The 20,097-nt window shown below is 38.8% G+C and overlaps 1 protein-coding gene across 37 annotated transcripts in view; it reads left to right on the top strand.

Annotated features, from left to right (window-relative positions):
* Positions 1 to 20,097, top strand: part of ZBTB20 (zinc finger and BTB domain containing 20) — a 773,610-nt gene that overhangs the window by 616,867 nt on the left and 136,646 nt on the right. Inside the window, exon 1 of one of the 37 annotated variants that reach the window (XM_049105225.1) lies at positions 14,976 to 15,429. The exons of the other annotated variants lie outside the window; for them this stretch is intronic. The gene's annotated coding sequence lies outside the window, so the exon portion shown is untranslated. Of the gene's footprint in view, positions 1 to 14,975; positions 15,430 to 20,097 lie in introns of those variants that run through there. 37 annotated transcript variants of the gene reach the window in all.

Below are 20,097 nucleotides of genomic sequence, written 5' to 3'. Positions count from 1 at the left end.
TGTACATTTACATGCTTCCTCTCAATTTGCCCAATAAATAATTCAGATAGGATGAATATAAACTAAGTACTTGGCAACAATGACTTCTAAAAAGAAAGTTTTCAAAGGATTCCTGATGCACTTTAGCAGTATAGAAGCATCTTTTGTGTATAAGGGAAACATAGAGTGATCTGAGGCTAGTGTCATAAAAAAGCCATAAAAGGTCACTTAACATTTTATGGAGAAATATGGAGCCACTTGTGAAACCTCACAAAAAAGAAACTCTGTATTTCAATATATTTAATGCCTAATTTCCAAGTAGAAATATTACTTTTATCTAAATAAACCTTGAACGTTTTACATAAATTGAGAAATTGTATGCTGAGTGGTTTTTGTTTCTTATTTCTAATGAATCAGTAATTTTGACTCATGTTCTATATGCCACTTTAATTTATAGTAAAGTCATACTGATTTTTCAAAAATTAATATACAATCTCAAGTCACAGAGTTTTCCAAATTATATTTCCAATGGCAACTGAATAACATGTTGTCCGTGCAGTTAGTGAGTTGAGGCAATTTGAACATAATGATAAAAGTGGGAGGGGGGATTACAAGCAGTGTTATAATTAAAGGTCTGTTGATTCTTCAGTTTAAATGCCATTGTTGAAAGATTTTTCACTCAGATGTCAAAGTCTGTGGCCAGCCAAAACTTGGCATGCTAGAACTCAGCCCAGAGAAACATTGTGTTCTACAGATTTAAAAACCAAAATCTGTTAAGAACAGAAATGTTGGGCTTGGGCTGATTTCTCCTGAATCAGAACCAGAGCATAGCGAAATACCACCTCCCCTTTACGAAAAGAAGTAGTGCAGGTGGATGTTAATGGGAAATGTTTGTTCAGAAGGGGAATTAGCATTAGATGTCATAATGCAGAGCACTGGGTTAGAGATTTATATAATTAAAGCATCTTTCCTTGAGAAGTCTGTAACATTTTAGAAGCTTCTAGTTTAATGAGGAGCAATATATACTCACCTTCCAAGATATGCATATAGAGGTTCAGTTTCTCCATATCGCATCCCTTGTTACTGGAAAAACTTGAAGTGAAACTTTATTTGCTTAACTCCCTATATACTCCCTATATAAAAATGTTTTCCAAACATGTTTCCCTTTCTTTAATTTGAGGGTTAGAAACTAGTGGCCTGTGTGCTGTGCTTGGCTAGCCCATAGATTTGGGGATGAGGGATCCATTGAATATTTTAAAATAATTTGGGACTTTGAGCCAACCTTTTAAAGATCAATAAATCTTCCCCCCCCCCAAAAAAAAAAATCTAGCTTTTTTCAACTTCTGCTGATAATTTGGAGATCTGGCACTATTAGATCTGCATTCTTACATGGCACCAATATCCAGGCTGCTCCCTGCAGATAAGTCATGTCCTTTTCACTTTGACAGAGTCCCTCTCACCCCATATTTTATGCCATACACACTTCATTCATTTACTTTATCATCCTGGCTCCTAGAAGCATCTGACTTTTCTTTCTTTGCTTATGGAAGATGTATTAAGCAAGTTCTTCCCTTTCTTTGCTTGTAGTATGAAGATTTAAACCTTCAAAAATTTCTTTCCAGTAAATAATAGCATTGCAAAGGCTATGCACAATGGTACTCAACAAAGCATTATTGAAAATGATAAAAATTGGAATGTAACCAACCTGTCCAAAATTAGGGAATTGCTTAAATATATGTTGATATACCTATAGAATGGAATATTATGCTGGATTTAAAAATATATGTCTTAAAAGAATGCAGGTTACAAAACAATGTATACAGCAAGATTCCTATTTTATAGGAAAAAAATTTTGCTTACAAGAAAAGGGTTACAGTGCTATCTCAGAGTGGTATTAGAAAAATATATACATATGCAAAAATATAAGCAAATAAGCTAATAAATAAGCCCCAACAGTAGCTTTTATCAATTCCCTTCCCCAAAGCTTTTATATTCCATTTTTTTAAAGATTTTTATTTATTTATTCATGAGAGACACAGAGAGAGAGAGAAGCAGAGACACACAGGCAGAGAGAGAAGCAGGCTCCATTCAAGTAGCCTAATATAGGACTCGATCCCGGGTCTCCAGGCTCACACCCTGGGCTGAAGGTGGCGCTAAACCCCTGAGCCACCCGGGCTGCCCCTATATTCCTTTTTTTTCCCCTATATTCCATTTTAACCCAAGAGTTGGCACAAACATATACTGAGCTATTCTTCAATTTTCTTTTAAAACTGATTTTTTTTTTTTTTGCTTTTATACCTTAGAGAATACAATCAAGAATAAGATTTCCATAGTTGTTTTAAATACTTGAAGAATATTCCTGCTTGGCCATATACTAGACTATCATCATGGCAAAGCAAGAGCATCAGTTCCTGTGTTGGCCTGGAGTGGGTTTGTTCTTCTATAGCACCTTATGCCAATACCAAAAATTATTCAAAAAAATTTTAAAAACATCGCAGAACAGAAAAATTACACAGAAATATGCACTTTAAAAAAATGAGCATAAAAACTCTTAGGGCGCCAGAACTGAAACTCATAATCACAAAGGCATCAGTTGTGTCCCAGTTAGCCACCCATAGGAAGCAAAGCTCACAGGTAAAAGTCATCTATGCATTTATGGAAGTTCTTCTGATGCCAGCACTTAGCACAATACTTGGCAAATAAGAAAGTCCCTAAAAGTATTTGTTGAATAAAATATGAATAAATTTGTACTCCCACCAAGGAACAATTGACCCACATGTCAAAAACTAAGTCATCTTTTAAATACAACTTGAGCAAAAAATATTCAGACTTTACTCATAAAACTTCCAGATATAGTTTGAATTAGTAATGCCATAGCTTTTTTTTTTTTTTTTTCCCAGAAAAGGAAAATGTTTGTTTATATGTGTGGCTGAGTACATGTATGAGTTTGGAGAAAAAAAATATAAAGGAATAAGAGGTGGTTCTTTCAAGGAAGGGTACAGTGGTGAAGACTCCAGCTCGTAAATGTCTCTCTTCCTCCTGGCAGTGCTAGCTTTATTGTTTCTGATCGGCTGTTCCGTCCATCTATCTTCACTTCTCTAGAGCATTCTTTACCCTTAGGCTCCACTGCATGTTGTTTTCATAATTCTTCTGTTCCCATGAATGATCCTTATTGCTCCTTCATCCATTGTCCCCTTCATGTGCCCACAAGATGTAAGTTAGCCCTCCTTTCTTCCCTCAATGTTTCCTGAAGTCTGTGGGCAGTTTCATGGACCCCATACAGCTGGAACCCAACATTCATATCACCTCCCTGAAGATTTGAGTATCTAGTTCTAATGTGTCAGTTCTAGTACTATGAAGATGGGTTTCCAGCTGCCACTAGACACTTCCACTGGATGTGCCACCCACAACATTTCAAACTCCTGCTGCTATCTTTAAGTATTCTAGAAGTAATGAAATCAACCCCAAATACCCCCTATGCTTTCCTGTCCCCATGCTTTTATTCTGTGCCCCTTGCCTAAAACCTCTCTTTCCAAATTCAAACTGTTGGAACTTTCCCCCATAGTCCAAGGTCCACCTCAAACCCTGCTTTCTTCAATAACTTTCTTCAGTGTCCATCATCAAATGATATTCCTCAAGCCACTAAACCTACAGACTTCTGTTGGCAACCTTTTATGGTATTTGCCTTCTTTTGTGTTGTATTTTAGTTATGTGGTGTTTATTTTCTTCCAGATTCTAAATATTAGGTTTATGGCTTCTTATTTATCTTTGTAGCTGTTTTCTAGAGTTTAGCTCCTAGCAGAGTCTTTTGCTCATAGCAGGCCCTCATTAAATATTAAATTGGTTTTATGCAATAAATTAAATTAGGTTTATGTATTAATGACTATACGTGTGTTACAATTTGAAAGACCCAGAAAGTCTACCCACCCAGTGTCTCCCCTACTTTCCGAGCCATAATATGTTGCTTTTGGGACTTTCTCTTCTACAAATGGGGATTTTTCCACGCAGTTTGTGTCTTTTTGTTCCCTAGCAATAAACTATTGACTAGTTACTACTTGAGTTCCCCCACTTTCCAAAACTAACTCATTATCACCTAAGAGGAAACAAAGTCTTAAAAGAATAGACCAGACGTGAGGTATATTCGCAAGGAGATAACAAATAAGTAGAGGTCTGTGAGAGAGGTAGGGTCATGGAAAGTGCCCTGGGTGCCACTTACTAGTTGTATGCCTTAGTTTTCTCATCTATAAAACTGGATGATAATAGTAATTTCTACCTTATAGAGATGTTACAAGAACTAATATTACTAAATACTAAATAACAAAATACTTAGAATAATATCTGGCACACTGTAAGTGCTGACAAGTGCTGGCTGTTAAGTATTCATATATGTGGTATATACATAGCATATACGATCATATGTATAGTAAGTATATATACTTAACGGATAATACATATGTATAATATATATGTGTATTACATATAATATATATATTTAACAACTATCATCATTATTTAATTTTATTTCACCCCGTGTACCCAATGGCAGATTGCAAAGAAACTCCTGGATAGCCAGAGACCTTGAGTGTCTGGGGATGGAACATTTAAAAGAAAAGAGAACAAGCTTGGTCAGACAGATGAGGATTTGATACACAAGTCAGCCACCTCTGAACTGTGCACATTGAGGAAGTTACTTAACCTCTCTGAGCCTCGGATTTTTCATCTATAAAATCTGACCGCCTATCTTTTACATTTACTTTGAGGATTAAGCGAACTTTTGTTCTCCTAATCATTTTGAGATTCAGTCTCATTCTTTTGGTGATTCCTCTCCTTTTGCTGAACTTCACATTTGTTTTCTTGACAAATCAGATTCCAGACTTTGCATTTTGGACCAAGCATAGAAGAAAGAGGTAGCATTGCTTCGGGAAAACGGTGGCAGTACCAGCTAATAATTTGAAATTATTAATAATTTAATGCAGTAGTGAAATGTTAAAATATGTACCAATTAATATGCACCAAGCCTAATAGAGAACAAATACTTACCAAACTGTGGCTAAATCCTTAATCTAGAACAAATTTAGCAGCCTGACCGGGTTTTTTTTTTTTTTTTTTTTAATGAAATATGTTCTACCTATGGAAATAATTAGCTGTACTAATCCACAGGTTTTACAGTTGGTCATTTTTTAAAAGTACAAGAATTTAGATTTTCACTGAAAAACAAAAAGTCCTTTCCACACAGTCCTGCTTGAAAGGAGTGTGTGAGCGTTGGGGGAGGTGGGGAGAGGGAAAAACAAAGGAGAAAAAAGCAGTCATGAAAATATCTACAAACTCCTGGATATTTGGATCTGAAAGCAAAAGAACCTTCTCACATTTAGTCCTGTTCTTGTAGTGCTGTGATGTGGCATTTAATGCTCTAGGGGACCTAGAGCAAGTGTTACAAATGCAACCAAAAGTCTCATGAAAATGAGCCTCTTAACAGTGTGTGAGCTGGTCTGCAATGGCCTCAGGAAATCCCCCCAGCTATTCACGTCCTTTTTATCCACTACATTCTCTGACTCAAAGGGAAACCTCACTTCACCTCCTTGACCAGAATTGAGCAGACATTGATTTGGTTACCCGGTGCTTTATTTATTCCTTTATTAGCCTTCATCATTTGTATTCCACTGGAACAAAAGAATATATCTTTTCTTTGCATTAATTTAAGTTTAAGGATGTGCAAATGTGTGTTTGTGGGAGAGTGCATATTTATGTTTGTGTAAGTTTATGGGTAGCTTGCTTTAATTTAAAATATTTTCCATCAAAGCTGTAGTACTCAAAGCTTCACCATCACCATCATTGTACCGAACGACTCTCCTTGACATATTAGCTGAATTCCTAAACCATTGCATGAAAAGTGAGCTCTTTAAAAGAGAATCATGTTTTTCTATTCGTTTTTATAATTAGTCAGGTCAAGTGTCACATGGGAAAAATAAGTGGCCCCATGCATAATTTAAAAAATATATGAGAATCACAACTTCTATCTCAGTAATAATGATGCGTTTATCTATGGGCATTTTATGTGTCTTAATTGCCCCCAAGAAAAGCCGATAAGAAGTTAACCCAATTAAACAGCAGATATGTTGGAAGCAAATGCTATGGATAAACCACTGTACTGGAGGCAATGGGAAATTCAGAGAAGTAGAGGCCAGCGTTTATCCTCAGGCAGCCTACAGTCTAGTTAAGGATACATGACAGAAAAAGTGGAATTGCACACAACAGCTAAAGACTTAAATAACAGTTCAGGGTATTCAGATATGTTTTTTGCACAATTATATTAATAATTTATGTTCAAATATACCACAGAGTTCATTTCTGTTCATTTCTGTTGGAAAGACTCGCTGATTGGGTAGCGTCTATCTGTATAGGCATGAAAATAGCAACAGTCCATGAGATCTTCATCTAAACTTGAGTCACAGATTTGTTTAAACAATGTTTGGACAATTCAGAAATTCAAATTTGCGTTGTAGCAGAATACATGCTCCTGTCCTTTTAAATGTTGAGCGCCTGGTAGCTTTACCACAAATTTTCCTTCAGGAATGCTCGTTGAACCAAGAGATATTTCTAAGTAGATATTTGATGGAAAAGCAACCAAGGAATGGCCTTTGAAGATATTTTCACTACTCCATACCAGCTTTGGATGCCACGCTTTCTTCAATTTTATAATAGTGAATTTGTTCTTACTCAGGGAATACGTTCAAAGTAGAGTTGGCCAGAACACAGCCATAATAAATTCTGCAGCAGCGTCTATTTAATGTATAAGTGATCATAATCAACCCAGAGATCATATAGGGACTTAAAGGAAGTAACTTCTTTAGTTACCACTTTAGTCATAATCTGACAAAGAGATTCATGTAAGTTCAGGGGAAAACCATGGAGGTAGGCACAATGTAAGTGTCTAAAAGTATGCAAACTACCATGCCCAACAATTCTGTATCTACCTTTACTCTTCTGCTGAAGTGTAAATAATAATAACATCAATAATGCGAAGCAAACGGGTTTCTTAGCTTACAAAGCATTCTAGATACATCATGCCTTTTGATCCTCAGTGTGTGATCTCAACAACCTGTGAGATTGGCAGGACACATACTATCCACATTGTACAAACGGAAAATCCATGAAGTTTAAAAGTTTAAAAGGACAGATGACTTCCTTAAAGTCATAGAGCTCTTAAAAGCTCCTTCTGATGCTCACATTGTGACTGGCTCAGAGGAGAAAGCAACCCCGACAGAGTCTTTGCCTCCCCGCAACTGTCCTGCAAGGTACACAGGAGTTGCCAAAGTGCAACCTGTAGACTTAAATCTTCAGAGGATGGAAGAGCCCTCAGGCCAAAAGGCATACCTGCTATGATTTCATGCGAGAAGGAAAAGGGATGGTTAGCTGCCTTTTATAGTGTTTTCTCCCCCCACTGATACAGAGTCCTGGGTAAATTCTGAAAGTTTTCATACTTACTGATTGGATAAAATCCTGATGATTTGCCACAAAATCATAGTTATATCTGATCTGGTTGTGTCGGAGTTTTTCCCAGCCCCCTAAAAATTGGGATTTGAGGGATCCCTGGGTGGCGCAGCGGTTTGGCGCCTGCCTTTGGCCCAGGGCACAATCCTGGAGACCCGGGATCGAATCCCACGTCGGGCTCCCGGTGCATGGAGCCTGCTTCTCCCTCTGCCTGTGTCTCTGCCTCTCTCTTTCTCTCTGTGTGACTATCATAAATAAATTTTTAAAAAATTTTTAAAAACTTGGGATTTGATATTTTTAAAAAGTTGCAATTCTTAAAAAAAAAAAAAAAGTTGCAATTCTGATCTAAATAGTCCTTCCCACCTGTCAAGATTTATGGCTTTTCTGTTGAAACTCTTGTGAATAAAATCAGTTGTCTTTAGGCTGGCTTCCTGGACCATCTTACTTATTTAAAAATATGGTATGGAAATGATGGAGATCATGGGCCACTCTACTAAAACTGAATGTCCCTGGGAATTGATAAGGAAGTGTGGTTCTGAATCCTAGAAGCTGCGAGCCTTCATTGGCAATATAGAATTCAGAGCTGTCACTAAATTTTGCTACCTGATGAATAGAAAGGTAGAGTTTCAAATCAAGAAATTCAGCACTTAGTTCCAGAAAGTAATAACGTCAGTGGCTCCTCTGCTCAATATCGCATCCTTTACAAGTCTTCAGACTTCCAGCCTTCATTTTAGCTTGCAGAATTAGACCTGGCATCTTGAGTTTGTCGAATTTTTACTATTATTACTTCGGAGCCCCAGCTAATGCAAAAAAGCAAGGCAATATCCCCAACACCTTGGTCTCAGGACATTCGCAATCCAAATTAATGGTTCTTCGATAATGATAGTCCTGCAGTTATAACATATTTTCATATTCATGATCTTATTAAGTCTTACATTAGCCTTATACATAGACAGGAGGCCCATTATTATTATTATTATTATTGTCATTAACACCATCATTTCCATTTTGTAGATGAGATAAACAGACTAAGAACATGATCTGTGGTCACATCACTGGTGACAGAGCCACAGTTAGGTCCAGATGAGCAGGTGACCTCATTCATAGTGCGTATTTTTCACTAGGCTTGCCAAGGCTCATAGATTCATCCTATGACAATGGTTCTCAGCCAGGTTTCAAAATTACCTGAGGGGATCTTTAAAACATAGGCACTGACATACCCACTTCTGTGTGTCTGATTCACTAGGTCTGGAGTAGAGCCCAAGAATTTTCCAACAATTTTCTGGGCAATGCTGATGTTGCCAAGGAGCACTGTTTTAGGAGCGCTGTTCTATAGATTGTATGCAGTAACTGAATGGCAATGATACATTAAGACAAGATAGTCTTATAAGAAGGAAGTCTATTTGCATGACGCTGCCTCATGTCTCATTCTTTTCTCTATTTCTGACTTCTACTGGGGAAGAACAGAAAAAATTGGGGGAGAGAGGCTGATAAGAAGGCACCTCACTGTTTAGAATAGTTTAAATCTTCTGGCACTTAAGAATTGGACAGCAAATCCGTTCAGTTTGCTTCTAACTAGAACCTGCTGTTGTAGATTAACTTGGAGGTATGATTGTCAACCTAGCAATGAAGAGCTGCTCTAAGACTGGACATGGGCAAATGTATTTAGATAAATCTGTAGACAACTGATCCATTAATCAATAATCTTTAGATCAATTTCTCCATGTCAACCTAGAAGGATGTTCTTAATAGCAAGAGAGAGAGACCCATTCTTGACCTATCCTAGTCAATATTTTTCTGAAGACTGGTGAGAAGTCCTTATATCATAGGCTCGGTTTGAGTCAACAAGGTAATACATCTGCTAAATATATATATATATATATATATATATGTATATATGTAAAATATAAATATATTTACATATAAATATATATGTAAATATACAAATATATATTTTTATTATATATATAATAAAAAGAAGCTTGCCTTTTCTCGCTTCTGGAGGCCATCTGAACTCCTTGGCTTCTGACCCCTTCCACAAGTGACTCCAACTTCTTATCGTCATCATATCTCCTACAACTAGCTCTCCTCCTCCTGGCCCTCTCTTATATGAACCCCTGTGATTACATCTAGAGCCTACCTAGATAATATAGGTTAATCTTCTCATCTAAGTATCCTTAATTTAACCACATCTGCAAGAGCCCACTGCCATATAAGGTAACATCCATAGTTTCTTGGGGTTAGAACAAGGATATTTTGTGTGGGGTCATTATTCAGCCCCTTTGTGATATGTTTCTTGAACTACATGAAGAATATGGTACTTTTTTCTTGGCACGAGTATTTGAGAGGTTTTTTAATAAAGAAGAGGGCATGGGACCAGGAAACAGAAGAACTGTGTTCCAGTACTAGTTTCGCTTCTACCAAGTTGTGTAACCTTAAGCTCGTCTGACAAAATGTCTCTGAAGAATCTTTCAACTCTTCTCTAAACTGACAGAACCAGAGAGTCTCCTAAATACTTCCTACATCTGAGATTCTATGCTGCCTTAAATCTATTTGCCTGTTTCTAGATGATATTTAAATTTAAAAGCAAGAGCTTGCTTACCATTTCTAATATTCAGAATAAATCTTGTTCACTTTTCTTTTGAATTCACTTAAATTTTGAATTTAGAATGTGCTACCGAGGACTTCCTGCTGTAAAAGTCACAGTGAGGCTAGGAAAATCACCAATACAAGTGCTTTTTGCTAGTTAATTCTTAAACATCCTATCCAGTAGTACAACTTCAGTCTAAGCATCAAATCACTAGTCTTGTACTTATTGGACTCTTGAAACACAGAAAGAATAAATTGTAATTGCATATGAAGAACTAAGAGAGAACAGTCGTGGCTGCCAGCTTTCCTGAGATACCATTTACCACCATGGGCAGGTGTGATACTGGACAATATGTTAAAAATGCCAAGCAGAGTATAAAGACATTGTCCCAGAGATCTTAGTGTCAAGGTGGGAGTGACACACTAGAGGACAGTCACTGAGGGGCTATTGTTATTTCTACAAGGGGACAAAGAAGTGGGAAAGGGCTGGGGTCTTATTCATTGTTGCTCTTTTTGTTGTTGTTGTTGTTAATTTTCGTCTTCTCAGATAAGGGCATGGAACTTGACCACTGATTCTCAAAAGGAAATAGGGCTAGTTTGATACAAATCTCTCTACCGTGTTAGAGTCATCCCACAAACACCTATTTTAAATGATGATTTACAGAGGGCCACGTAGAATAATTTGGAGGAAGTTTATAGGAAGGAAAGCTTTGAGAGCTGAACCAGAAAAGGTGCTTGAAAGTAAATCAAATTATGGCATACATTGAATTATGGCATTTATTATTATGTGCAGAGTATGCATGGAATTTTGAACTAAAAGCCGAAGAAGCAAAGGTCTAGAAACTCTCATGCATAGTAAATAAATTAACCCTTTATTCTCTTAACTTTCTACATTCCCTATATTTGGTGACTTGTTCATACAAATATACGCTGAAAAGGACTGATAAACCATGCTCCACCTTTGGTACATTCAACTATTTGTGCACATGACTCAAATACATGCCTCCAGGAGATTTTCTTTGGTATCATGTAGACACAGTATTTCAAAGGCCAAGAATTCTTTGGGAAAAGAAGAAGGGTTATGTGTGTTTATGACTGTCAAACTTTCCTAAGCATATTAAGTTGGGATCCTTTGTCCTTTCCTTCTACAATTTGAAGATTATTCTAGTAATATGTTTGGCAGAGAAAAAAACCTGCCAGATAAGTCGGGGTCTAATAACTCTTTAATGACTATTCTAAAACCATGAGTTCAGTATACTATACCATTCAGAACCTGGTGTTACTTTCCACTTTAAAAAATCAGTTTTCATTGCTATTTTTTTATGCTAGAAACTATATATATATATATGGAAATCAGCTTATCGTGAGCAGGTCATCAGCTCTTGATATATCTGCCCGTGAGAAAAAAATATATATATGATTGGGATCCTGTCACCAAGGATATGGTTTAAAAATCTGTTTATTTCAAATATTAGCTTCAACTAGTTATCTTTATTTTGCAATGGCTTTAATTCTTTTGCCCACTCATTCATTTATTACATGGCCACTATACAGTAATCATTTAGAAAAAAAGAACACCCTATATTATTATGCAAACCTTAAATATAACTATATGTTTTTGTGTGTTCACATGCTTTTTTAAAGAGCACATTTGTGACAGGAAATGAAGAATGGCATAGTCGGGGAAAAATTAAAGAGACACGATGTAATTATCCGAACTGGAATTAAGCCAATTAATAACCCATGTGCTAACACTACCCTCAAAGTGCTGAAAATGCCGTCAGATATTTAAATGCCCTGGGTGGTCATAGCTAGCAATCTTCACCTCATCCATTTTCAACACCACACGGGGACATGGCTCACCCTGGCTTCTGAGGAAGGGCCACCTGAAGTGAGCTGCTGAAGAGACACAGGTACAGAGTGTATCATTCGAGCACAAGATTCTCTCAAGTGATCGTGCACAGATTTCCACTTATTTTTTTAATGAAATCAAAACACTGGTGTTTTATGCAATTTGCTCATTTATTCAACACATATTTACTGAATAATACGGTAGGTGTGCCAGCCCGGCATCATGGCTAGGAAACAGGCTTCAGAGTCGGATTGCCTGGATTTTCCTCCCCAGTTCCACACTCACTAGCTGTGTGCTCTTGAGCATGTGACCTAACCCTTCTATTCCTCAGTTTCCTTTTCTATGAAAAGAAGCTTCAGAGTGCCTAGTTCTTAGGGTTGCTGTGACACTAAAGGATGACACAAATGTAAAGTACTTAGCAGAGTGCTTGGCATAAATCAAGTACTCGGTAATATGTTGGTTATTATTATGAGCTGAGAAATATACCAAAGTCTGTGTAGAAAGAGATCAAATAGTCCTCCGGTGATCTTTGAAGTTTAAATTCTAGAACTTTGGAGTTCTAAACTTTATAGTCTCTACTGCCAACCCTTTCTAATAGAAATCTGTATATTAGATCCTTGCTTTGCTGGGAGTATTCCTGTCCTGAACCTACATGCTTTGAATATAATACGCTCAGCTCATCTAGAGTACGCAGTTTTATTTATCTACACCCTCATTTTATGCCTACGTCAATAATAACTGCCATCTAATACCATCCATGGACTTTATATATGTGAGCTCATGTCATGCTCAAAACAACCTTATGGGATGAACATAATCGCCTTTTACAGATAGGGAAACTGAGGCTCTGAGAGTGGCCATGACGTCTGCAGTGTTCTAGAGGTCTGTCTCACTCTAAAACACATTCCTTTTTCACCCAGTTCACCCAGCACGCATTTACTAAGCACCTCACTGCTCTGCCCTGGGCTCTTGCCGTTCAGGTGCTTTGAGACCTACAGGAGGACCCACCAAGGTCAAAAGCGGTGGTCCCTCCTCCCCCTAAATTGACTGACTGTGGACCTTGTGTTTTAGAGAAGTCACAGTAGCCATTGTTAAAGGTTGATGTGCCAATAAAACTAAATGACTGACTATGGCTTCTCTCAGCTCACTTGCCGTCCAGTGGGCTCCCAGGTGCCTGACATTTCTTTCAGTTTTCTCCTTCCACCCTAAGTAGCAACATCGTCACCCAAGTGTGACCCAGAGGGAGTTTTCGCTTTTATATACAGCATGTTTTAGGACCAGAGACTTAATCTCTCCAGTAACATCTGATGGCACTGTTCTCTTCATAAGCACCTCTTCCTCCTTTATTTAAATTAAAAAAAAAAAAGTATCTTCAATTATCTGTTGTCAAGAGGGAGATCCATAATGAATACGATCATACGTGTCCAAAAAAAAAAAAAAGATAGCATCAAATATGTGGGCAGATAATACCCTTTCCCCTTTCTATTTTAGAAGCTCAACTCAATCGAAATATACAGGAAAAGTTGCCCACAGCTAATCTTCCAGGTAGCAAATCCCATCAGTGATTTAGAAGGACGTTGTGGGCTGAAAGCCTCAATCTCTTTCACCCATAGTGTGCCTATATTTTAAAAATGAGTTGTAGGAAAGAACGACATCTTCCTTCATGGTGATATACAGCAGATGATACACACAGAGAGAACTGCAAACTCTGGGAGGGGTCTTTGTAGATGGATCCACGGGCCTTCCTTAGCTTGGAATGTGGCGACCCCAGCTATCCCTGGCTGAGACCAGGCCTCCACAAAGCCATATTTTTCTGCTTTTCTCTGAGACCGAATTAAGACTTAAATCCCTGTCCCTAGAATTCAAAACGGACAAGAAAATATTTCCACTTAGCTATTTAGACATTTTAAAAACTGGAGCTCTGTGCACTAACTGTAGAGGTGGAGAAATCTTGTTATTCTGGAGACAAGGGCGATCACCATACCTGTTGGGCCAGGGTCTGTGCAGAAAGCAGGAGGTTAGCTGGTATGATGGCCAGAGCACCAGCCTGGTGAGCCGCCGGGGCCCTGGGTTCCAGTGTCGACCTTGCTACTGCCTTTGTGATTTATTAGCCTGAGTCTCTGGGCCTCAGTTTCCTCGTCTGCTAAATGAGGGCGTTGGGGAGATTGATCTCCGTGGCTTTCTCCGGCTCTAGTATTCTCTGGGTCTGCGAGTCGCCTTCAGTGTCTGCCATAGTGTGCCTTGCCAGCTCTGTTTGTCACAAAGATTAATCCATTTTAACTGTACCTTAGAGTGCTCCCGGGAGAGAGGATGGATGGATTGTTTTGCACCTATTATTGCATCAGAACTTTTGCCTTTTTAGACGAGATCGTGCCGTGCCTAAAATCCGTCTGCCTGTCTGCCCACTGACTTTGTCTGTGCTGATCTCTTGCCACGGTGCCTCTTCTTCCAGCATCCATCTCCCTCCAAGATCTAGACTCGGCATCTGACTGTACCTGTCTTGTTCTCTGCAGCATCTGTCTGCTACACTCCTAGACCATCGTTAATAAACTTTCACACATTACACGCAGACCCTAAGATGCTGGCACCTGCACATAAATATCTACCGTTCCCAGGACTGGGGGAGAAAACTCCCATTTTTTTAAAGACCTCTATCTAGTGCCATTTGTATTTGCACTTTTTGTTTAGTTGTAAGTTTTAATAGTTCCCCCTTTGAGGATTTGTCAGTACGAGCAGTATTGCTTATCAGAACACACCAACAGTCTTTTTGTAATATTCGCTTTTCCCCTTTGGTTCAGCCGAGCCTGCTGACAGATCATTCAAATTCAATTGTTTTATGTCTAAGCCGAACAGCTAATTAAAGTAGGGATGATTAACCTGACTGGCACTGTCGCTCTCCCTCGCGCTCTCTCTCCCTCTCCCTTTCTCTCTCTCCCTCCCTCCTGTTCCAATCAGTCTTTTTCTCACACTCTCTCTCTCTCCTTCCGTGTCTCTCTCTCTCTCTCTCTCTCTTCCCCTCTCTCTCTCCCCCCCCCCTCCTCTCCCTCTCCCTCTCTCCCCCCTCTCTCTTCCTCTCTCGGTCTCTCTCTCCCTCCTTCGGTTGGTCTCTCTCTCTCTCTCTCTCTCTGTCTCTTGCTCTACTGTTTTTTTTTTTCCTCTCTCTCTCTCCTAAACGTGGTCTGCTTGCTGATGGCAGAATGGCACTCGGAGATTTGTGCATTGTGTCTGGTTTCCTACGGGCAGGCTGACCCAGTGCCTCCAGGGACTTATCAATAGACCACTCAGAAGAGACACAGACAGGAGAGAGGAGGAGGGGTGGGGGGAGAGAGAGAGAATCAATATCAAGAATAGAAGGAGCTCCGAAGCCATTTTTTTTTTAAAGAAGTATCGGGACTTGGGAGAGGGTGACAAAGAAGGTTTTTCAAAGAGGCAGTGGAGGAGGTTCTAATAAATTTGGAAGGAAACAGTTCCCTGTCTTGGGAAAAGGAGAACTCCTGACTGATTAGCATTCACACCAGGTATGAGATGTTCGCTACCCCTTATCACTGTGTCGCAACCGAGATGGAAAAGCCTTTTTTTTTTTTTTTTTTTTCCAGGAGACTGAGGGAGCATGTATTTCGCTGTGTTTGTTGTTGGGGGGTAAGGGGGGTGGCGTGAGATCTGTGGGCATTTGTGTATGGGAGCAGAGAGAATGGAAGCAGTACAACGGGGGGTGGGAAAGAGTATGGAGTGTGTTACTGTCTTCCCTGTCTTTGTGCACCCCTGGGGGGTTACCCAAGTTCATTTCTAGCAGGTGGATTTGGACGGGAGTTACTTAACGCTTGACCGCCAGTTTTGAAAAAAAAGAAAAAGAAAAAAAAAAAACGTTGCTTCCTATGTCTATTAAAGGAAGCTCCAATTTCTCTCTCTCTCTCTCTTCCCTTCTCTCTCTCTCTTCCCTTCTCTCTCTCTCCCCTTCTCTCTCTCTCCCTCTCTCCCTCTCTCTCTCTCCCTCTCTCTCTCTCTCTCTCCCTCTGCCCCCCCATCTCTCTTCCCCTCTCTCCCTCTCCCTCTCTCTTCTTTTTTTCCTCTTCTAACCAGACAGCGGGAGGGTTCCTGGCTCCCAGCCAGCCCAAAAGCCTCTAAGTGTTTTGCACTTGTTTCAGGGAGTAGCTGCCCGGGGATTTTTCAGCATTTTCACTAGAGAACAAAGAGTTCTTTACAAAGGGAAGGGGGGGGGGGGAAGTGAGCTTAATGTCTGATATATGTTTTTCTATTTTTATTAGTTTTTCGCCTAAAAAGAAAGAGACAGGAACAGAACATTCACTCTATAAAGACACAAAGACATTCAAAAGAAATCCAGTTATCTTTTCTCCCCATCACCCCAATATATATACGTACAAAATAAAAAGGAAAAAGACTAATGAAGTTGGATATGTTGCTCTTTTCTCCTCTTTTAATCTTTCTAAATCCAACTGTTCTTATGCTCACTCTATGCTATTTTTTTCTACTCACAATAAAAGTTGCTCAGGATGCATCTTCTCTTACCATCTCTTTACCCTGTCTGGGTCCCCAAAATCCTGTGGAGGAGAGGATGAGAGTACGCCAAATAATCAATGTAGTGGCGAGAACATCTTCTACTTTTGCCACTTGGGTAAAAAGTTAATTAAGGAATTTGGGCTCCCCAAATACCAATGGGGTGCATTAGTTCATCCAGCCTCACAAGTTCTTGCATCCATCTGTTTAAAAGGTACCGCCTGTGTCACTTGTCAGTTATTAAGAAAAGGTACTAAGGGAGCAGATACTTGTATTTTATTTTTGTTTCCATCTAATTACGTAAATGACAAAAACCCCCAGAGAGATTACTTGCCCCATCCGTGATACACTAGTTCAAGCGAAATATAGTCTAGACAGAGATTTTTCAACGATTCTGATTGCCATGTAGCTTTGTGTTCTCTACTTGATTTTTTGCCTATGCTTGTATATTTTTACCATGAATTTGTGTTTGTAGCAAACATTCCAGAATGCTTATCATTTTCAAATTAATGCTCCGACAAAAGGAAAAAGAAATCAGCATGTGAACTGTATGTGCAAAATGTACTAAACAGTCCCATCGTTTATAAATGGATTTATATCTTTATCCTAATATTCTTGAATTGTAAACTCAAGTAAATGTTTTCTTGCTGAAAGTTCTCCCCCTAATGCATTTGTATCTCGATTGTCATTTGGAAATCTTTTTAAGGTACATAATAGACATAAACTGAATAAGGGGGAAAATGCAAAAGCACCAGAAAAATGCTTAAATATATATTATGTACAGTACCTAAGTACAGATAACTATTTTACTAAGTGAAAATGAGCTACAACAGTTGTTTCAAGATTCAGAAACTCTTTTCTTTCTTTTCTTTTCTTTTTTTCCATTCACTGAAAATATAATCTATTCCTGTCCCTGGGGAGAAAAACTGTAGGGAAAATATAGATATATACATTTTTCCATATTTTTAGAATGCATTTATGTAACTGCTTCTTAAGAGTGTAACACATATCAGGGCAGAGTGTGATGTCTACTAGTCAGTAAACCCTTCTGGCTGGGAGGTGTGAGCGCCTTATGTTTGAAGTAACTTGATAACAAGGAGTCTTTTCGGGAAACCTTACTGTGTATGTGTTGCCTCAGTAATGACCCTCAGAGAAAAAACAAGAGCTAGGTGGCCACTTGAACTCGCTGAAAGACATTAGATTTAGGGGAACTTTTGACAAATCCAAAATTTTTTAGGGTAGCTCCCTTCTTACAGTTGTGTGTTTTCTTCGGGAAAATTCTTGTATTGCCTCCAGACTTTTCTATCTTTTTTTGTAAAGATTTTTCATGCTGCTAATAGTGCTTCAGGAGAAAAGGATCTTTAAAAAGAAAGTCATCAAAATAAGAGAAAAGAAACTCGATCTTAAAAAAGTTTTATATTGAAGGCAAGAGCTTCCCCCCCACACACCCCACCCCCTTTTGGCTTGTTTCTGATTTTTTTCCCCTGAACTCTTTTGTTGCTGTGGGCTGTTGTGCTTACATTTTTGTTTTTTGTTTTGTTTTGGGTTTTCTTTCTTTTTTTTTTTCTTTTTCTTTCTTTCTATTTTTTTTTTTTTCTTTTTTTCTTTTTTTTTTTTTCTCCTGCTCTATTTTTTTTATGTGACCAAGGGGGTCTAGGGAAGGGGCAGAAGGGGTCTGGTAAGAGGCTGTTACTGAAAGCTGTACTAGCCTCTCTTGATCCCAACTCAGGCAGCTCCTATCAGCTAGTTGTGCCGCCAAGAGTACAGTGAAAGGTGATAGCTGTCATTCTGGGATTCTTCGTGGATCTGACCTGAGAGTAACACATTCACAGTCGAGGAGAAAAGGGAAAAAAAAAAAAATAGAGGAGGAGGAAAGAAAAGCTCTTTGAGCTGGAATACACTGGCCCTTTCTTCCTGTAGGCAATCCGCTCCAGTTCTTGGCGACGTGTCCTGCACTATCAGATATCATATGACTTTTTATTTAGATTCCTTTTCGGAGAATGGCCTGTTAGGACTCTGTTTGTTTTCTTTTATTTAATTTCCTTCTCCCCTCACCCGCTAGTTTTGTGTATCTGTGTGTGTGAGAGAGAGTGTGTGCGCGCATGCATATGTGTGTGCAATTTTTATCTTTGTTTTTGTTCTGTTGATCTGATGCTTTATTTAAGGACAAAGCTTTAATTATTTCAGTATACTGGTTTAATCATTTGCCAAAAAGAAACCTCATTCTAGGCTTTTTGGGGGGTCCATTTTTAAACACATCCATTAACACAGGAGGCTAGAGATCCTAAATGCCTGCTGGTCGGCCCCTGGCCCGCTCCCTCACCTTCACTTAACCCTCCCTTCATCAGCATGCACGGCAGTGTGAGTTAGGAAACACCTGTGCTGAGTTCAGAGGGAAATAAAAGTAGAAGCAACTTCTTCAAATCTGCACTCCTAGTTTCACTTTAATAAACTTTTTTTTTTAATCGTTGGCTTTTTTTTTTTTTTTTTTTTTTGGCACCCTCTGCTGAGTTTGAAAGCATCAGAGATACTGAACGATGTGTCTGTGGAGCTTTTGTGAGGTCAGCTGAGCACCCCTGGAAAGTAGAGCAGGGGCTGAAAGTCATTCAGAGACTTCAGAATTAAGTGGGAGATTTCAATAAGATCTGTGAGATCTGTGGGCCGTGCAGGGCTTGGTGATAGATGGTGAAATGGAATACTTGGGGATCCTCAAGGAGGAGAAAGAGAGACATTTCCAGGGAGGGCAACACAGGCATTCCTGCTGCATGGAGTACTTTGAGAATCATAGTTAATCACATTTTTATTTTGTGTAACTTGCAGTTTAGCCAATTGATATGCGATTGCCTTCCTTCCATGCTTCTTGTATAAAACAGAGGAATTAAACTGACATTATTACAGGGTTTCTCCTAAATTTTTGATGTCTTTCTTTTTCAGTTTTGCAGAGTTCAGATTTTAGTTAGCAAAAGAAAACAGAACTTCTCTGGGTGTGTAACTGGTTGGTTGCCTATACATTATCCTCCACATGCTATACCTTATCTATACATAATATGACATATCCTGTTTGTATCAGGATCCTTTTTTTTTTTAAATAGTAAATAGTAGTAACAAGCTAGACTGCTCTGAACGTTCAGATGACCATTACATTCTTTAAATCCATAGTTCTTAGTTCCTTGTTACTTTCCCTAAGATGATTTTTCACAGACCTTAAATTTCTAATGCTTATCTCAGCCAGAGGTGAGTTCTGTTGAAACTTGGAGGGAAATTTATTCCACCCCTTTAAGAGTACCCAAAAGGGAAGGGAGAAGTATTTTTTCGTTCAACAAAAAATTTTAGAAGCCTTTTTTTCCCCCAGCGGAAAACTCTAAAACAGCTTTGTCTCAGAACGTTAAACTTGGCATGGATAAGAAATGTGAGTTTTGCTTTGTTTGAGGAAATTTGTTTTTGAAACAACAATGTTATAAATATTTTTAAATTGCCTGCTGAGCATGCGCTGTATCTGACTTTATTCATAGTTTTAAACACACACCAAAGTGCAGTCTTCTGAATGGCCACAGGTAAGGCTGTTGATTTGTATGATCTTTCTCAGAGCTACCTCCAGTGAGTCTACTCAGTTTTCCAGAAGGGAAAAGGGCGAGAGCTGAGTTTAGACCTGGACTCCCTTCTAAAAATCA

The sequence above is a fragment of the Canis lupus genome, chromosome 33 (genome assembly GCF_003254725.2).
Source record: "Canis lupus dingo isolate Sandy chromosome 33, ASM325472v2, whole genome shotgun sequence".
Lineage (NCBI taxonomy): Eukaryota > Metazoa > Chordata > Mammalia > Carnivora > Canidae > Canis > Canis lupus.
The sequence above is the reverse complement of the archived record's forward strand: the minus strand, read 5'-3'. Positions and strand labels throughout refer to the sequence as shown.